The following is a 17,959-nucleotide window of genomic DNA, read 5'->3' on the forward strand; positions in this document are numbered from 1 at the left end:
AAAATAGATCTGGAGTCGCTGAGTTGCATGAAGGAGTTCTCCTGAGACAGACAAGTGTCTTCACGGGCTGTCAGTTTCAGGGTGCCACGTTAAGGGGAGATGATTTTGAGACAGCAGAGCCCTACCAGACCTCATAACTAGTAATTTGATGATGCTGTAGTTTGGGAGAAACAGATTTCACCACAATAATTATTTAACTTACTGAATAATATAGTGCGAATAACCAACGCAACTCAGAAATGGTAACTGGCCAGACCTTTACTTCATTTGAGGGGGGGAACAGAGAGGGGTTAGCATCATTTTGATCACCAATATTATATTAGATACACTGGACATCTACATTCAATATCTGATATAGTTTTTCCTTACATGAGATCAAGAGTTGTCTTATAAAGTAATTTTAAATATATTTAAAAATAATTTGCTTCAAGAAGCATCCTGGTACGTATCCTGTTGCACATGTAAGTTCAGAGCATCCACTTCTCTTTTCTCTCCATTGGCTTGGCAGTAATAGCCAACTTTATGCAAAGTGACTCAGTATTATAATGCAACAGGGAATAGGGGTTGTTCCAACCAGGAAGAAAAAATGATTCATGAAATCTGTTCTGCTATTAAAGTGTGAAAATCATCAGAGATGTTCCTGCTTAGAGGGGAAAAACCAAACATGAACATCAAGCCCCCTCTGTGATTTTCATCTCTGAGTACTTTTGTGTATAAATTCGTAATTGCAGGCTAATGAGAGTTTGTCAGCCAAATAGAAAGTGCAAAGAAGCCTGGTGGTAGTTAGATTTCTAGAAGTCAGGATATTCTTCATCCTAATAGGTAGATATTTTTAAAGAGGCGGTAAAAAGGCACAGGTTATTACATCATGGAATGAGTAAAAGTAAAATAAAGGGAAGAAATTTGGAGAAAACATGTGGCATTGCTTTGCTTAGTGTGCCTTAGCTAATATACCTGGCAGAAATTGTGTTGCTAGATGTCATTTGAAATTTGGAAGAGGAATGCTGTTTCTAAGTTGTGTGGGATTTTTGTTATGCTGTTCTTTTTGGGGGTCATGAAGAGGGGTGAAGCGTCTATAAAGATAGATGCTTCTGGATTCAAGCGTTTGAAATCTTTAAAATACCACTACTGGAGTAGGTTCAAAATAATAGAATATTAGTTGTTAATGCTGTAGGATTGATTACTTTTTCTTCTGTGGTATTCTGCTATGCTTTAAATCCAGTTGCAATGAGCTTCATAACTTACAGAGCAGGGATACAGAAGCAGAAATGACTTAGCAAATCACAGCTTGTAACTTGACCTTTACTTAATCATTTCATATGCCAATATCATTGCTCCATCTGAGACAACAAGATCATTGCCTCATGTAGATAGGTTTTCCACTTAGTCCTGCTAAAGGAGGCAGAGCACGCTCTGGTGAATAAGATATCGCTGGGCTTTTATTTTATCTTGCCTAAAACGTGTGCCATTTTTATTGTTCTGGGAAAACTTGGCTGAAATTTGAACTGATTTGGCCACACTTTGGGTTTTCAGTTTGTTATTTTTCAGTATGGCCTGTGTTGCCTTTCATTTATAAGGTATCTAGTGATGTAATTTTATTAAACATGCAGAGCCAAGTTCTGCCCTTCTGCGTGCACACAGAGTTCTTATTGAAGTCAGCTGAAAATCCGACGAAGTCAATGGGAACTGCATGTGTGCATCCGAGAGACGGGCTTTGTTTATGGTTCTTGCTGAGTGTTGATGAACATGAATGTGAAACCATTAGGAGAATGTACGCACAGTGTGGCTCTGTTAAAGACTTTGAGCCCCTGTGGAATGCATCTTATAGCAGTGAGCAATATCCTTGATTTATAAATCAAAAGTTAACTATGCCATTCGAATAAGCTAGGAAAGACTTAAGCATGCAAAGAATTTGATTGTATTTATTCCAGTGACGCAAAAGCCTTTTTAAAATAAAATGACCAATTAAAACACTGACATTGATGCTTTTTGGAGATTTTTCTTGACTTTTCCACTCCTAGTGCATTTTTAAATCTTTATACTTATTCTTTAATGGTTTTAATTCTTGTTTTGTTTTACTGGTAATGGAGAATCCAAATTCTGTTTCGTCGATAAATGGGGCCTACCAAACTTTTTCCAAATCAGCTTCCAAATTAAATTTGAGTTAGCCTCTCTCAACACAGCCAGCTGTGAGAGGCTAGACCTCCTGTGGGGGTGACAAGAGTGTGGTCCTCCTTGGCTTCCAATGCTGTTGTGTAGGAAATTGAAATAAGACTATCAAGTCTGGTAAGGAATAGTGCAGAAGGACAGGCCCTAGCTTTATGATACTCTGTTCATAGAGCTTTTCAGTTTTAATCTTCACCTTGTATTCTGATTTCCTAATGGTTTAAATTACAGCAGCCTTATGAAAGAGGCTGGGAAATGCTGAGCTAGCCGTCTCCTTTTGCACAGTGGGCTGGATCAATGCTTCACTTGCAAACGTGTGTGAACTCTTCTGCACTTGTCCAGCAATACTGTTCTTTATCAGTAGTGAGTCCTTTATTCTGACTTCTCTCTTATTTTTATAGATAATCATCTTGTGGAGGAATATATTTTCAGTCAAATGTTAGACAGAAAGAGGCAAGATAAAGAAGAGGGATGAAGATTAGCAGTCCAAGATCAGCTCTGCAAGGTGCAAGTCCTGAGGCAGCTTTAGTATTATTTTCCCCCTTGGTAATTAAAATTTTTGTGATGTGTGTCCTTGTTATAGCAGAAGTTACCAATGCTATTGTAGTCTGACTTCCCCCAGCTGCAGGCAAGACTTTTATGAGGAAATGCTGCAGTTCTTGTAATCTTGCATTGCCTGGTTGTGGGGAAGTGAAGCAAGGCAGGGGAAGGAGAGCAGGAGGAGCATGTAGTCCATCAAACAGGTCACTTGAGGAGCCAGGAAATCTAACTTCCAGATTCATTTTTTTAAGTTGCTGTGTCATTACATGTGGTTCAGAGCTCTGTGTCCAACATTCCCTGTTTTTAAGGTGGAAACTATGTGATTGTTCAAGTTATTTGACAGAAGTCTACCTATTTATATTGTTATGGCATTAAGAGAGCTTACTCACATACTTACATATTTGTAATGAAGAAATTGCTCCAAAAATCTCCAAATACTTCTGACTTCATTCCAAATAAACAGTATCTTGTGCATCAGGCTTGCTATGTGCTGCTTCCCCCAAGCCTCAAATTAACTGTGCTGAGCTAGAGAAAATGGAAATTAAGCAGGCAGATGTAGGGATAACTTGTCCACAGAAAGAAAATAAAAATAAATAAATAAATAAATAAATGGGACTTGGACAGATCTAAAAAACTTTGATCTGGACTCTCCCTCCTCCTTAGGCAATAATAGCTATATCTCAACTATTCCACCAAACATGTTTGTCTGGTCCCTTTTTAAACACTTCCCATGCTAAATGCCCCACAGCCTTCCTAGGAGGTTTATTTTACAATGCTATCCTTAGTCTGAGAGCTTTTCTAATGTCTAATGCAATTTTTTCTTATAGCAATTTAAGCCTGTGTCATCTTGTCCTACTCATTGTAACCGCAAAACAGATTGTGTCCTTTTCTTTGAAGCAGAATTTTTGTGTGTTTACAAGATTTCCGGGTCCACTTTCTCGGTCTTTGCAGTAGGGTGAGAAAAATGTTTTTCCTCCTTCCTGAAAGTTAGGGACTTTCAAGATCATGACCCTGTGTGAGTCTGACCCTCCCCTGTAACAGAAGATAACTTCGTTTGGTTGCGGGATGGGTCTGATCAGCTGAGAGGATGTACGCGTGCATGCCTTATGCCACTGGTGATGACACAGTGGTATGGTGAGCACATGTTGGGTCCTGGCCATGAGCAAATGATGAAACTAATGACAAGGAAAGGCCAGCGCCTCTTCACTGCATCTGTGTGTGGTTCCCAGAGCCTGGAGTTGTGTGTGGGTGTTCAGGAGGATGAGAGCTGGACCTGGTGAACCAGGTGGATGCACACCCCGCCTAGCAGTAATTGGAACTAACTTGGTTTCATGCAAGTGGAAAATATATAGTTTTATTCTAGGTTTTAGCTCTTAATGTTACGTGCTGTCTGACCCTGTGGTACAAGAAGTCTGCTTCGGGGGGTCTGAGCTCTCCTGCATTTATTTTTATTATCAGTAGCATTTGAAACAACCTTTTTCCTGCTAGTGTCAGGAAAGGATTAGTTTTGTGCATGTGCTTTGCATTTGTGTCCTTGCAGGCAACTGGAAATATTTCTCAAGTAAAACAGAAATCTGAACAAAAGAACTTACCAGTTACTGAAGTAGAAATACTTGTAACCTAAATATTTGCTAGTCCCTGTTGTTCACTTAACAAGACTTATGGTCTCACTTCTGCAACGTAGAAGTATGCCCTGTTAAGAAAGATTCACAGTACTGCGGGGAAGCAGCAGCTAGTTCTGCACTCAGGGGTGGTGTGTGTGTCTGTGATACCATCAGCTCTCACCAGCTATGTTTTTGCTTCCTGAAGAACAAAGTCTCAGGAAATGGAAAAAGATGACTGGACCACCGAATCTATCTTCTAGCTTCCTGACTGAGGATGTATAAGGAGGCCAGCAATGCATCTATTCAAGGACTTTGCAGTCAGCTACCACTCGTGCACAGGGAAATACCTTGTTCACAGATAGTTTGGGGTGCAGGTTCCCTCAGTGGGTGCATGCATGAGCATGAGGCGGCCACAGGATGGCTTTGGAAAACTGAAGGGAGCAGCCATCCTTTAGCTGTGAAATTGCTCTTGCTGCTTTGAAATGTGCTGCTCCTGATGGTGTGTCAACGCTTGTAATCCTTGAGTCAGTCTTTACAATTGCTTTGTGGAGCTATTACACGTTTCAGAGTTTGGACTGTCTCAGCACGTGTAGCACTACAGTTTATCTAGCCTAAGAAAGCATTGCCATCTACAATTGGAATGAGAGCATTTAACTGCCCTGAGTTAGTTCCTTCCTTTGTTGCTGTGTTACTGGGGTTTGTTAGTCTGGCACTCAGTCAGCAGTACAAGGTGATGCAGGTTAGTGGAACAGCCTGTATCCAACTTGCCTAAACTGCCTAGAAATACTGCCAGCATCAGAATTTTGGCAGAGACTTGAGCTGTCCTCTAACTGAGTGCTAGGAGTCCAATGATACTGGAAGCTCAAAGAATTGAATGTGCAGAAGACAGGCATTTCCAATAAGAGTAATAATTAGTTAAACAACAGATATCCTATGAAATAAGCTCATATGAACTCCAGGTGTAATTAAAGCACGTTGTGCCTCATTACCACAGGGCCAAATTTGGACGTGTGCATGAATAGCCCAGGGCAGTAAATGGTTCTCTTCCAACATCATTATGAATAAGCTGAAGGTCACATGAAGGGGAGGGGAACAAGTGTGATTTTATCTATTACATTGTCCTGTACCTCTTGTCACACAATGGAGACTGCACAGGTCTGCTTGCCCTCAGGAGTACCAACCTTCAGGCAAGTTTGCAGTACCCTCTTGTGGCATGTGCAACTGGAAGGTTGGCCCAGTGCTACAGCATGGGACAGCCCTAAGAATATCTGGGTGTCGGGAGATCAGTCTGCTGGAGCCTGTTACAGTGTGAGTATAAAGTGGTGGGGAGCTGGGAGCAGTGGTAGGCAGGAAAAGAGCTTTTTTTTTTTTTTTTTTTTTTTTTGACATTCAGGTAACTGTGTAGAATAAGTTTTATGCACATATCATATATATTCAGAGCCTGGAATTTTATGTTGTGTGTTTTTTTTTTTTTTTTTTTTTTTTTTTTTTTTTTTTTTAATATACATACATCCTGTAGAACTCAAGGATAAACTGGTATGATTAGATATTTTTAAGTCTGTATGGAAAATCAGTTTAAAATCTACAGGATTTAGTAGCAGCTTCAGTTTCTGCTACAAGCAATGAAATAACATGTAAAGCATAATAAAAAACTAAATTTCTGTTCCAAATAAATATTAGAAGTTGGTCTTAAAAGCTGTGAAAAAGACTTATTATGTGTTGAACTTGTGAGTCTTTTCTATCATTGTTAACATGACAGAGCCTTAGACATCTCCATATACAAATTGGTGCAAAGATGTTTTCCAGACACAAAGCTTTACCCTATCCCTATTTTTTTTTTCCTTCTTTTTCATTATTGATATGTAAAAGCAGCAATAATCTGTATTTCCTTTTGAGAGAGGAGGAATCCATCAGTTCCTTCAGCTACCAGTATGGCACAGGCTTCTGTGTGCCATGCACGGTGAATGAGCTAGGTGGTGGTGAGAACTGTGTATTACAGAATGTGCTCCCGAGTTGAGCTCTTCTGGGGTGGTAACACTGGAGAAATAGAATGTGTTCTTGGCATTTGTCAGCCCAGCCATCCCAGAGCTGGTATTTCAGTCCAACATTTGGATAGAGAATAACTCATTTGTCTGTTTCCTAAGAGGCCCAACATGCTATATAATTTATAGCCAAACTGGCAAGAACTGATAGATATGAAAGAAAATCCCCATAATACATTCATGGCTATATAAGTAATTTTCCTGACAAATAAGTAAAAAGCTTGGGTGAGTGTTTGTGTTTTTTGGGTTCAGAGTTTATTTATTTATTTATTTATTTTATTTAGTGGAAATTTCTGTTGTTTTGCTAGTGAGTAACAAAGAAAATCCTGCAGCAGTTCAATGTTGTCTTCTCCATTTCTGCTGAGAGCAACTCATGGACAGGCTCTGTGACCCTGGCAGATATGTTTGCCTTTAACTTCTGCATCAGCACATCTACACACCCGCCTTTCCTGTATGAGACAATCTTAGTCTGTGACTAGAAAATGCCTGGGACAGCAAGTGAATGTTGTAATTGCATCCATTTTAAAGTCATCTGTCTAAATAGCTTAAATACTGCTGGATATGCTAGTCTGCACAGTATCTACTTTTTCCTGTATGATTATGCATTGCAGTTCTAACTAAACTGTTATCTGAAAGCAAGGCTTTATATTGGATTATTTCCATGACACGGTTAAAGATCTTTCATATCACTGAATTTGAATTTTTGATTACTAAATGTGCACAGATGTTATATAGTACATACTTCAGATGTTTTTTTTAATAACATTTCACTATGTTAAAAAGACCTGAAGCTTTTTCCGGCAAGTAAAACCACTGTTCTTTCTTCTGAAATGAACTCCTTAACATTTCATTAAATCAGTGTTATCAAGATATCCAATCCAAGACGTTTTCAAATTGTGCGTGATTTTCAGGTAGTGGCAATACAAAAGAATATGAAAATCTTGGCATTTTCTAGCTGATTTCAAACAGTTTGCAGAGCCTTAATTTGAAAGATTATATGCCTCTCTGAAGATGTGTCTGCCCTTGTTTTCCAGACTCTCAAACTCTGGGGAGTTATCTTCTTTGAATGTGGTAACAAGTAAAATAGGCACAAAAGGAGGAAAAGAAAGTATGGTGGTTAATCTTAGCTCTAATTTCTGCATTTTTACAAATTTTCTTTATTTTTTTCCCCAAAGGTGGGACTCTGTATTTAGACAGTCAAAAAGTGGATGGGTGGGTGTTATGTGAATCTACACAGAAAACATGCTGTGTTGTGTGAAAGCAGGAAAGCCCCAGCAGAAACATGTATCAGATAATCCCTCTCAGTCTCTGCATTGATGCAAAGTTATCTGGGTTTATGATGCATGCCAGTTTAAAGTAATAAAACTGCTTCACAATTTAAAGCAAAAAAATATGCAGACTTACTAAAGCAGACATTTGGTCCAACTAAACTGGGGGGAGCGGGGAGAGACTTTTTCTCCTTTAAAAACTACAGAGGTGCAGTAGCCTTAGTTTGGTGCCTAACTCAAGCCTTCCTTAGATCCTGAGTGTTATGATGAGCACTTTCGGAATATTTGCTCAAGGCTGGGGGAAAAAAAAAAAAAAAAGGACAGTTGTACAATATTATATATAAATTGCCAGTGTTACCAGAGCTGGAGAAGCCATTTTCCCATGAGGATTAACTTTTCCTAGTGATTTTTTTTTGCATTTTCCGAATGGAAGAATCCTTACAAAACATGTACATCAAATGGTACGTGCATTTGTTCACACTTCTGTGAAAAAATTAATATCACTTCATAATACATTGAGCAGCAATGCTGGTAAGGATGATGAGCAGCAGAGCTTACTACACCTGTACAGTAGATGTACAGTATTTCCTCACCTACTTCCCTCTGTTCCACCAGTGCAAATATGGCAGCATTCAGAGGTTCTCTTTGTCCTTCTCACAGCTGTTATTGCCATTGATGTTACTGCACCCTTGCACAACAGAGAAATTTTCTATATTTACTTTTCTCTGAAAGACCATGTGCTGAAAAACACATCTTATAGCCCAATAGGATGAAATGAATTTCTAAAAGCATTCTCAACAACAGGTGCTTTGTAAGGTTGCTAACAAATTTCTTTTTTCCCAGATGGGAAATCCCAAAGAGGACCTTTGCAGGAATGCTATTAATTTATTAATTAACAATTAATTAAGGAAGTGACCTTACTGAGGACTGTCATTTCTATCAAAACGTACACCACCTATAGTGATTATCAGCTGAAAGGTGTTCATTTTGTCCTCATTGTCTTTTTGAAAATATTCTCTCCAAAATCCACGATAAAGTTTACATGGCAATTTAATTTGAAAACTGATACTGATATCTATTAAAGGATGGAAGTTTACTTAGAAAAATCATGTGCATTATGCCAACTACCTGTTCTCACCCTGCTTGGCTCACAAGTGTTTTCTCATTTTGTAATAGGCTTATAAAAGCCATAAAATTCATTTGAATTGTGCTTGTATTTAAAGAAATACTATAGCAGGCAGACATTTGTAATGTTACAGTAGTTGTTCTTGGGCATCTTTCTTTTTAGGGAAGTTTTTCCCTTGAGTTATAAGAAAGTTCTTAAATTTTGGATTTAATATTTCCATCTTTCTCATGTATGTTCAAATGAGTGGATTAAAAATGTAATCTTTCCTAATGCAGACAATCTGGGTCATTTCAAAAACAGCTTTTTGAAGAGACTTATTTATAGAAAATGGGTTGGATTTTTTCTTTCCCTCTTCAGCACTTGATTTTTATTGATTTTTTTTTTTTTTTCTCTGTCTCTTCCATGGACATCTATTCCTCCTGGTTGTTTTCTATATGCACAGCCATAGTGATTATAACCCATCCCCAGGAAACTGTGTACTTAGAAAAAAATTAACATACTGTGCACACCACAGCGAAGAGAAAGCTTGCCCTTTTCCCCTTGCTTTTTAAATTCTTTTGCTAGTGTGATGTTCATGGGACTGAGATAGAAATAAGAATACAGCTGTATTCATGGAGTACCACTGTAGTCTATAAGCACTCATTTATCTTTCTGGTGACCAGAGACCTGTCATTGCCTGGGACTTTACATCATCACTTCAAGGAGGCACATCAACTCCCCGTTTTCCTGTTTCTGAGAAGAAGTCGAGTTGTTCTGCATTCCTGCGATATGGTTCTTTGCTTTTCCTTGAAGCTTTGCTTTCCTACCATAAATAAATGTTGAGGATTGGAATATGCTGTGCACTGGGGTGTAGACTCCCATGGCTGGACCACACAAACGCAGAGCTCCATACACCATGCCCTTGATTCTGGGATCCTAGTATCTACTGAAACTCTAATTTTGCCTTCTCAGATACTTCCCTTGTAAGGTAACAGCTCCATCTTATTCCTTCTCCCAGTCATTCATCTGACTCAGCTTTTATTTTTATTTTTATTTTTATTTTATTTTATTTTATTTTATTTTATTTTATTTTATTTTATTTTATTTTATTTTATTTTATTTTATTTTATTTTATTTTATTTTATTTTATTTTATTTTATTTTATTTTATTTTATTTTATTTTATTTTATTTATGCTTTAGTGTCAGACAATGGGAATCCCATAATTTTGCAGTTCTTGCACTATCTCTGTTTTGAGACTTTCCACATTCAGTTTACTGAGGTGACTCAAGAGTCATCAGTAAAAACAAAGCTTTATGTTAGGAAGTGCTGATTCAGAGGAGACACTCAGCTTGGAGGCTGGATGATGGCCAGACAGCTCCAAAACAAATCCGTAATACAGTGCTTACTACATATCTCAGAAATGTCCCCCTGATACGTGTAGTCTTTACCTTTTTCTCTTCAGATGTCTCTATGTTCTGACTTTATATAGTTCAAACATCTTGCAATTGTTTCCCTTTCAGATGGAGCAGAAGCAAAAGTTCCTAGTGAGCCCTGTTGCACCAGGGTTTCATACCTCTGACTCAACTCAGCTTCCAATTGAGCATGAACGTCTGTCTGAGATTTTAGGTCTATACAGAACCATTTTCACAGCACCATACTCTGTTTTTAAAGCACTGTTGCTATAGTGTCTTACAGTATTTTGGAAAAGAATGAAATAAAGCTATCCATGTTACCATTTTCCTCTGGTATGCACCCTCTGAATTTTCTTTTGAACTTTGAATGAAAAACCTCAAAGTGAAAATCAGCTGTTATGTTGTCATTTCAGATGTGTGAATTCATGTGAAGTCTAATGGCTTTGCATGGTTTCTGCTCAGTTGTGTCATCATCATCCATCTCAACTAAAAGGCGTAAGCTTGTGTAGTTCATCTTGGGAATTTCATTACAATTTTGAGTGAGTCTGCATTAATTTAGGCATGTATGGTTAAAAAACAATAAAAATTTTTTCCATTCAAAGTACGTTACCCTGGTAGTTGAGGGCTACTTCTTCTTTTAAATGAAGTGCTATGAAGTCTAAACCTGTCTGTTCAAACCTAGGCAGTTCAAAGCAAAATGAAAAGTGAATCCAAACTGTTGTTTATTTGTTTTGTTTTTGCTTTTACTCCCTGGAATCAGATCTGAGTCAGAAGAAAACATGTTGCTTTTGTTGTGACATTTAACATGTTACCAGAGTGGCATTGTCATTGTTACATCAATATTCTTTCCTCCCTGCCAACATGAAAGATGTAACAGAAGTCACTGGCAACCTACCCTAGGTAAATACTCCTCAGCTTCAGTATATCTTCTAGCTGGTGACCTCAAGTTGTCTACAAGGACTACACCAAATAAATGTTGTCTTCTGGCTTTAGACTTGATTTACATACATCCTAAATTACTACCAACTTCAGATCTAGCACAAAACTGGTATCTTCATAAACAGATGTCTAAAGGGGAGCCATCCCCTGGCTGAGACTGGGAACCTGGTGGATTAAATCTGGTTGAGTTGGTTGTAGGTATAGGATGGTAACATATCTGTGTCTGAAATCACGATGTTCTATATGGGCCCTTTATTGAGATTGTTAAATCTGGAATCCCCCTTCTTCTCAGTGCAATTCCAATCGTTGTCCAACAGATAGGATTTTAGATATAAAGTGTTTTGTTCTTACCTCTTAAATTGAATAATCTTCAAGACATATGAGAAAAGAACAGTAAAACTGTTGGTAGCAGTCACTTTGCTATTTGTTTACAACAAGACTATATTAATGGAAAGTTTTCATCTCTCTATCTGGTTTAAGTACAGTGCAAGTAAGTGAATTTTGAGCTGCTGAAGTTCCTGACCAAGGGAAGGAGGAGATCCTCTGGTACCCAGGAAGAGACCAATTTTACTGTATGCAGACAGAAGTGTCAGATTCTCATATTGTTTCTCTTTTACTTTTCTGAAATAGTGATCTGTCAGTATGCTGTGTGTCTGTAGTTTATCTGAAAGGAATTGCATGAACATGAGCACAAGAAATCACTGAAAAACTGAATTGTTGATTTAGATCCATTTTTAGCCTAGTGTCCTAAAGAAATGAAACTTGATTCAGTTTTCTTGTTGTCCTTTCTACCCTGTTGGTCATTTGCTTTTGAACCATTGTCAAATTCAACAGATGCAGACAGAAGAATAGCGTTCTTAATGACACAATGCTCATGTAAGATTTGTGAAAATAAGAGGCTAGACAAGAAAACCTTACTAGTCCCAGGAACTTGAGTGGAAGTATACCGTGTGGCCAATAAACAAGCCAAGCAGAGGGGGAGACGGCAGGAGAAAGTGGGGGAACATTAAAATAAGCTGGGCTTCATTGTTGCACCGCTTACAGAACAGTTTCTACACTTAAATGCCAGGAAGCAAGCTAGGTTTTTTTGTGAGGTGTTTATTTAGATTTGCTGCAGAAGCAAGTAGGTTACTCTAATTACCTGTATAAATATTTGGGCTTAGAAATACTCCCATCATGACTTTACCATAACAATGTGGCCTTTTAGTAATGTTTTCCTATAATCCAAAATAAGCAGGATATTTTGTTTTAGCAATTCCTACTTCTAATCTAATGGCTGAGGCAGAAGTAACTAGTAGCAGTATTTTGTCAAGGTTACTGAGATGCTTTTGAGATAAGCAGTGTGCAGTATAGTTTAATGCTGGACATTCTTCTCTTTTGAGTCCAGTGATCATCTTTTTGTTGAAGTATTAAAAATGTTTGCTTGGAGCCACTTATAGTATGGTGTACTGATGGGGGGGGGGGGAGGAGGTGGTGGACGGGAAGCAGCATTGTACTATAGTTTGTGAAGAAAAAAACTCACAGAACTGAACATCAAGTGACTGATTTATCAGTAGAATTATTTTAACCATCCTATAGATATTAATAGAAAATGTAGGCTACTAAAGCAAGAATTTATCAGAAAAATTATCATAGTGCATTAGCTCACTAGGCTTTAGAAGAATACTTAGTACAGAATTATAATAAGGCACCAGTGTTTGCTTAAAACATCCTGTTTTGCTAGCTGATGTTGCTTCTGCTGACATGAATAATTCATTTATCTGGATGCAAGTGAATATTTAGACTGTCTGGTAAGAGAGGCTTTGGAGTGTGTAATGATGAGTCCTCAGGAAGGAATCTTTGGAGCAAGCAAGCCTAGGAAGAATATTGTTTTTCACTTGTATTACCTTTGAAATAATTATAGTTACTACAAACTTCTGTTGGATAAGGCTATATTTACACACTGCCACACTGCTTAGGTACTTTGATGTCTTATATTTGCATGCTGAATAATCAAGTGTGTCTATATAGAGAGTTTTGACATTTCCCAATAATTGCTGGACATGTCAATAGCAAAATAAGATTTCTGCATGGTCACACTGCAGAGCTGCTAAATTTCTTAGTCAAGCTCTGGCTATATAACTGTGCCCCACAACCTGGAATTAAAACTGACCTGCTTTGTACAGCCTCCTTGCGCTTTGCCTCTGAATTACAAATGAGACATTGAGGCATCAATGCATACAGGAGAGAGAGGGTGTAATGTGGGCTTGTACAATAAATGTTTTACGCTAACCAGCAGATTAGACGCATCTGTTTGTCAGACAGTCTGTTCTGTTGTTCACAACAAAGACAATGTAAGCAAATTCCTAATGCTACTTTTACTCCTTTTTAGGAAATTTTTGAACAGGATTCAGATTATACCCTATATAAAGGACTATGCTGCAATTATAGCCATATTTTATGTGGATGTACATAGAATTTATATGAATAATGCATATAACAATGTAAATACATATAGTATGTCAGTTTCTCCATGGAAAATGCTACTAAGAGGATTAGAGTTTGATCTCATAATACCATGCGCAACCTCTCATTGACTCAGAGTGGAGGTTTTTTTAGTTCTGCTGGACACCAAACAGATGAGAAAATCAGATTTTTGCTGCTGATATTCCTTTCAAACTTAAAATTACTGCAAAGTTCACTTTTTTTTTTTTTTTTTCTTCATGGAGATAACTCCTCAGAAATGGTACTGTATCACTATTTTTTTTCTCTGTTTGAGGATTAGCACTCATCACAGTGATTTTCAGGACATGACCAAACAATTTCTGGCCTTGTTCCTTCCTGTTTGTTCTCATGATGGAGCCATTTTTCTAGATCATCTTCTCTCAACACAGGTGTAGGTTTTTCTCTTTTGTTCTTTAAGAGGCTCTTCCTGCCCCTGAAAATCTCTGCTAATAAAATCATCTTTTTGCTCATTGCTTCAGATGCATCTTCTGTTCCACTGTGCCTTGTATGAATAAAGGCCAGTTGAAGCCCATCCTGTACATTAAGCCACTTCCCTCCGTGTATTTAAATATCATGTAAACAATAATTGCTGCCACTAACTGAAGCAAACAAACTCAGAAGAGCATGTCATGCTGCAAGTGTACTTTCCTTGAAACTCCTGTGATCCTTCTGTTGCCTTCATTCCCAATCTGTAGCCTTTCCCATTGTCCTCTCTTCTGGTGTTGTAGCAAAAGCTGTAGACCCCCTTTAGTCAGGGGATGGCTGCTATTCAGCAAGAGCAGAACCTTGTTCTTATTTAAGACTTAACTACTGAGAGATTTTATCACCATTGCACAGGTATTCTCTAATCCACATTATTCAGTAGTGACATGTGACCCTACAAAATTTAATGCAAAATCACTAGTCACGTACATTTGTGGAGTTTTTTTCAAAGATCTCTGATGTTTTATAAAGTTCTTCTGCTTTTGCTTTTATAAGTGGTCATATCAGGGAAACCAGTGATTTGCAACCAACATTCTCCCTTGGCTGCTTGTGCTGCCAGTGCATTTACTATCTTAAAGATTAATAAAAAATATTTAAATGATTATAATGGTTAAACTGTGAAACAGAATTCCAGACATTTCTTTTTACCCAAATTGCTCCATTTCACAGTGGGAGGTAGCTCTCACAGGGGAATAGCTGTGCAATCAAGCTTTGCCAGTGTTAGTGTCTGTTGTATTTCACAACCAATGCTTATCTCCACCCCATGTTCACAAGATACTTATTCCTGGAAGGAACTTAAAGATGGGGAACACTGAGCTTACTTGCTGTGCATGTGCCACTCAGACCAGACAGAGTCTCCTCACGGGTGCACACCACATTAATTATTTATTGTCCCACCATGATGGGCTGAGGTGTTCTCATTGGTCCTGATGTCTGACCTGTGGTAGCCAGCTTTTTCATTGTTCTTGCCTATAAGATTTTTGCCTTTCCCAAAGTTTTCATCATGTATGCGCTCAAGATTCACACTCAGGGACTCCTGGTAGTTTGAGAAAAGAGACAGCAATATTATAAGGTTTCCAAAATCAAATTGCTTAATCTTACTAATGGAAAAAATAATAATAATAATAAAAATATTGTGTTGGAAAAGAAAAAATCTGGATGTGTTTCATTGCTTTTGTTTCCTCTCCTGCTTAGGTGTTCTTTGGCTTTGATCTGGCTGCTCTAAGGAGTTCTATGGATTTATATTCAGATCTCTGTTTCTGATTAACCAGGGAAAAGTTTTATATCCTACCCAATCCTGTACGGCTTCTCATCCTGATTACCCTTCTGTGAAAGGGTTTGTGCTCTAACCGCTTTGTTTGTCTTCCTGACTAGTCACATTCAACAATACCCTTCTCTGGAGGGGTGTACAAACAGGAAAACAACTAAATATAGATCACAGAATGAAAAGGAATAGAATGCAACAGGGTGAATAAAGAGAAAGAGTGCTTAGACAGATGGTGTATGGCCTAGAGGAAATCTGGAGAAGAGAGAGAGAGAGGGTTGAGAATGAACAACAGAGATGGGGGGGAAGGAGGGAGAGGTTTGCCCACAGTGCAGCCAGTCTGTGAGAGAAAGGAAGTGGACAGAACATCCCTCTGTTCCCTGGAGCAGCCTTTAATAAACTGGGGTTAGCATGACCAGAGAAAGAGGCCAAAACAGAGCTGAAATTTTGTTTGCTTTGCAGTAGCTGCCGTCTTGGTCACAAGCTGGTCAGGAGAACAGCCCTGGGGTGCTGCAGCCTCCTTCTGCCAGACGGTGTGCTTTGGTGGAGGGGAGATTAGCCTTCATGTTACACAGGAGATAAATGTTATCTAACGGAAGAGTAAGCCATGAGAAACTTAGTAAGATACTGTTTCAAGCCGCCTCCTGCTTTGGCTTCTTCTGTATTAACAGGACTGACCCTGAACAGCCCAAAAAACCCCAGTCAACAGATTGGCTTGGGAGGGAAAAGAGGAGCCTTTCGCCTCTTCTCCTCACTACAGCCCTCGCTCAGCCATCATCTTTTCTGTCCAAGCCAGGTGGGATGTGCACATGGAGCACTGCCACGTACTTGTGCATGCACACCAGGACCCTGCTTCAAAGTACTGCTCATGGCAGCTCTTGGCTGGCGTGTGCTGCTAGGTGTGCCTCTGCCACCTGGGGTGATGAGGTGCTCCCATGGTGTGCTATCTGCCTCGCAGCAGCAGGAAGAAATGGTGGATGTGCTTTGGCAGCCTGCAGGTTACTGCCTGGTGTGCCAACTGAAGTGATGGATGGAGCAGGGCTGGCACCAACATGCCAGGCTGTAAACCAGGGCAGAGGCAGGTGGATGTGTTACCTGCTCTGCTGCCTCCAGCACAGGGTCAGCACTCTCTGAGGGAGATGGAGCAAATGGCGGCAAGCAAAAACATATTTAATTGCCATTGTTATATCTGCCAGGCCCTGAGGGTCAAGGTCTCAGGTCATCCATGGAAGGACATCCTGTGTAAATTAGGGTTGGATTCAAAACCTACTGTGGCTTCTGTATGAGCATAAGTTGTCTTTCTCTTCTCCAGCATCCTTCCAACAGACCTGCATGGGCTAAACTTCTGGTTGTTGGTAATCTCTTTTTGGAATTATGGATATTGCTTAGGTTTTGTTGTTTGTTTGTTTGTTTGTTTTTATATTGCCAAGCAATTTTTTAGTGTTTTGTCTTCTCTGTTTGCAATTAGTCATATTTCTTGTTTAGAAGCACATGTGGAAAAAATACACTGATAGAAAATATCCATCGTATGTCCTATTTAATGTTCAGTAACATTGTTCATCCTGTCTTTTATTCTTAAAGTCAGACATATGTTCATTTCAGGCAAATTTTTCTCATGAGCAAACACGAGAAAAAAAGAAAACTAAAAAAGCTGTAAGAGGTATTGTTTTCTGGAAAGAAGGAAGGCAGCACAGATAATGACATTTTATAATGAGAAACCATTCATATCTATTCTAAAATGGGGAGTAATTCTGTATTTTTTTTTTTAAAACCAAATTCTTTAAAAAAATATTATTTTACAGTTGTTTATATATAAACAGAACATTTATTTATGAGTATTGTTGGATTCAGAGCACTGGAGATTTAAGTCTGTTATCTTGTAGAAATGCATGTCATCATTGATGAGACCATATATACACAAGTCTGCAGGAGTGAAGCAGGGGTCTTTGTGCTTCTTAACTATTTCACTAGTGTACCTCAAGCTTTGATTTTTCAGAAAGTGCTCATAAGGAACTTATTAATATTCATATTTTATAAGTTTTCAGTCTTGGAATCAGCAACATCCACACGGAAGGCCAAATTAATTTCTGATAGTGTCTGATCTGTACTAGGCAATCTGTACTGAGGATTAACAAGAAGGTAAAAGGTCAAGAGTCCTGGTTTCTCTAAGGCAGATAAATCTTATTGTCCTATGTTGCAAACTTTGCATTTTTGGAGCTCTTCATGTCAGCTCATATTCTAAAAGTATGTAATATCTTAAAATGAGAGAAGGAAGAAGAGAAGAAGATGGCAGAGAGGAGGAAAGGAGGTCCAGTGAAATAAAAGGCAAAGGAACAGTGGTGTGGAGAGGGCTGGAGTGAATAAGCAATCGATACAGAACTGAGAAACTCTTCTCAGAAGCATAGCAAGTGCTGGATGTCTAGGGAAAAAAATAAATAAAAAGAAGAAAAACAAAACAAAAAACCACCACAACCCTATTCTGACTGTTTCAGCAGCTGTTCCCACCAGCTGGTTTTGTACTTTGCACATCTTGGCCCCCGCCTCAGTCCTCCCTGAGGTGCGGTGTGGTGAATCACAACTAGTAACTACTGCTGTGGATGTGGAGTTTGAACTGAGGAAAGCTAATACCCTTCAGTGTTTCCAGGTTTTG

At 38.7% G+C, this 17,959-nt stretch overlaps 1 protein-coding gene across 1 annotated transcript in view; it reads left to right on the forward strand.

Moving 5' to 3' along the window:
• Positions 1 to 17,959, forward strand: part of RPS6KA2 (ribosomal protein S6 kinase A2) — a gene marked incomplete at both ends in the record, with an annotated part of 165,693 nt that overhangs the window by 1,455 nt on the left and 146,279 nt on the right. The window lies entirely within an intron of this gene.

Source organism: Netta rufina (genome assembly GCF_964035555.1).
Source record: "Netta rufina genome assembly, chromosome: 3".
NCBI classification, from domain to species: Eukaryota; Metazoa; Chordata; class Aves; order Anseriformes; family Anatidae; genus Netta; species Netta rufina.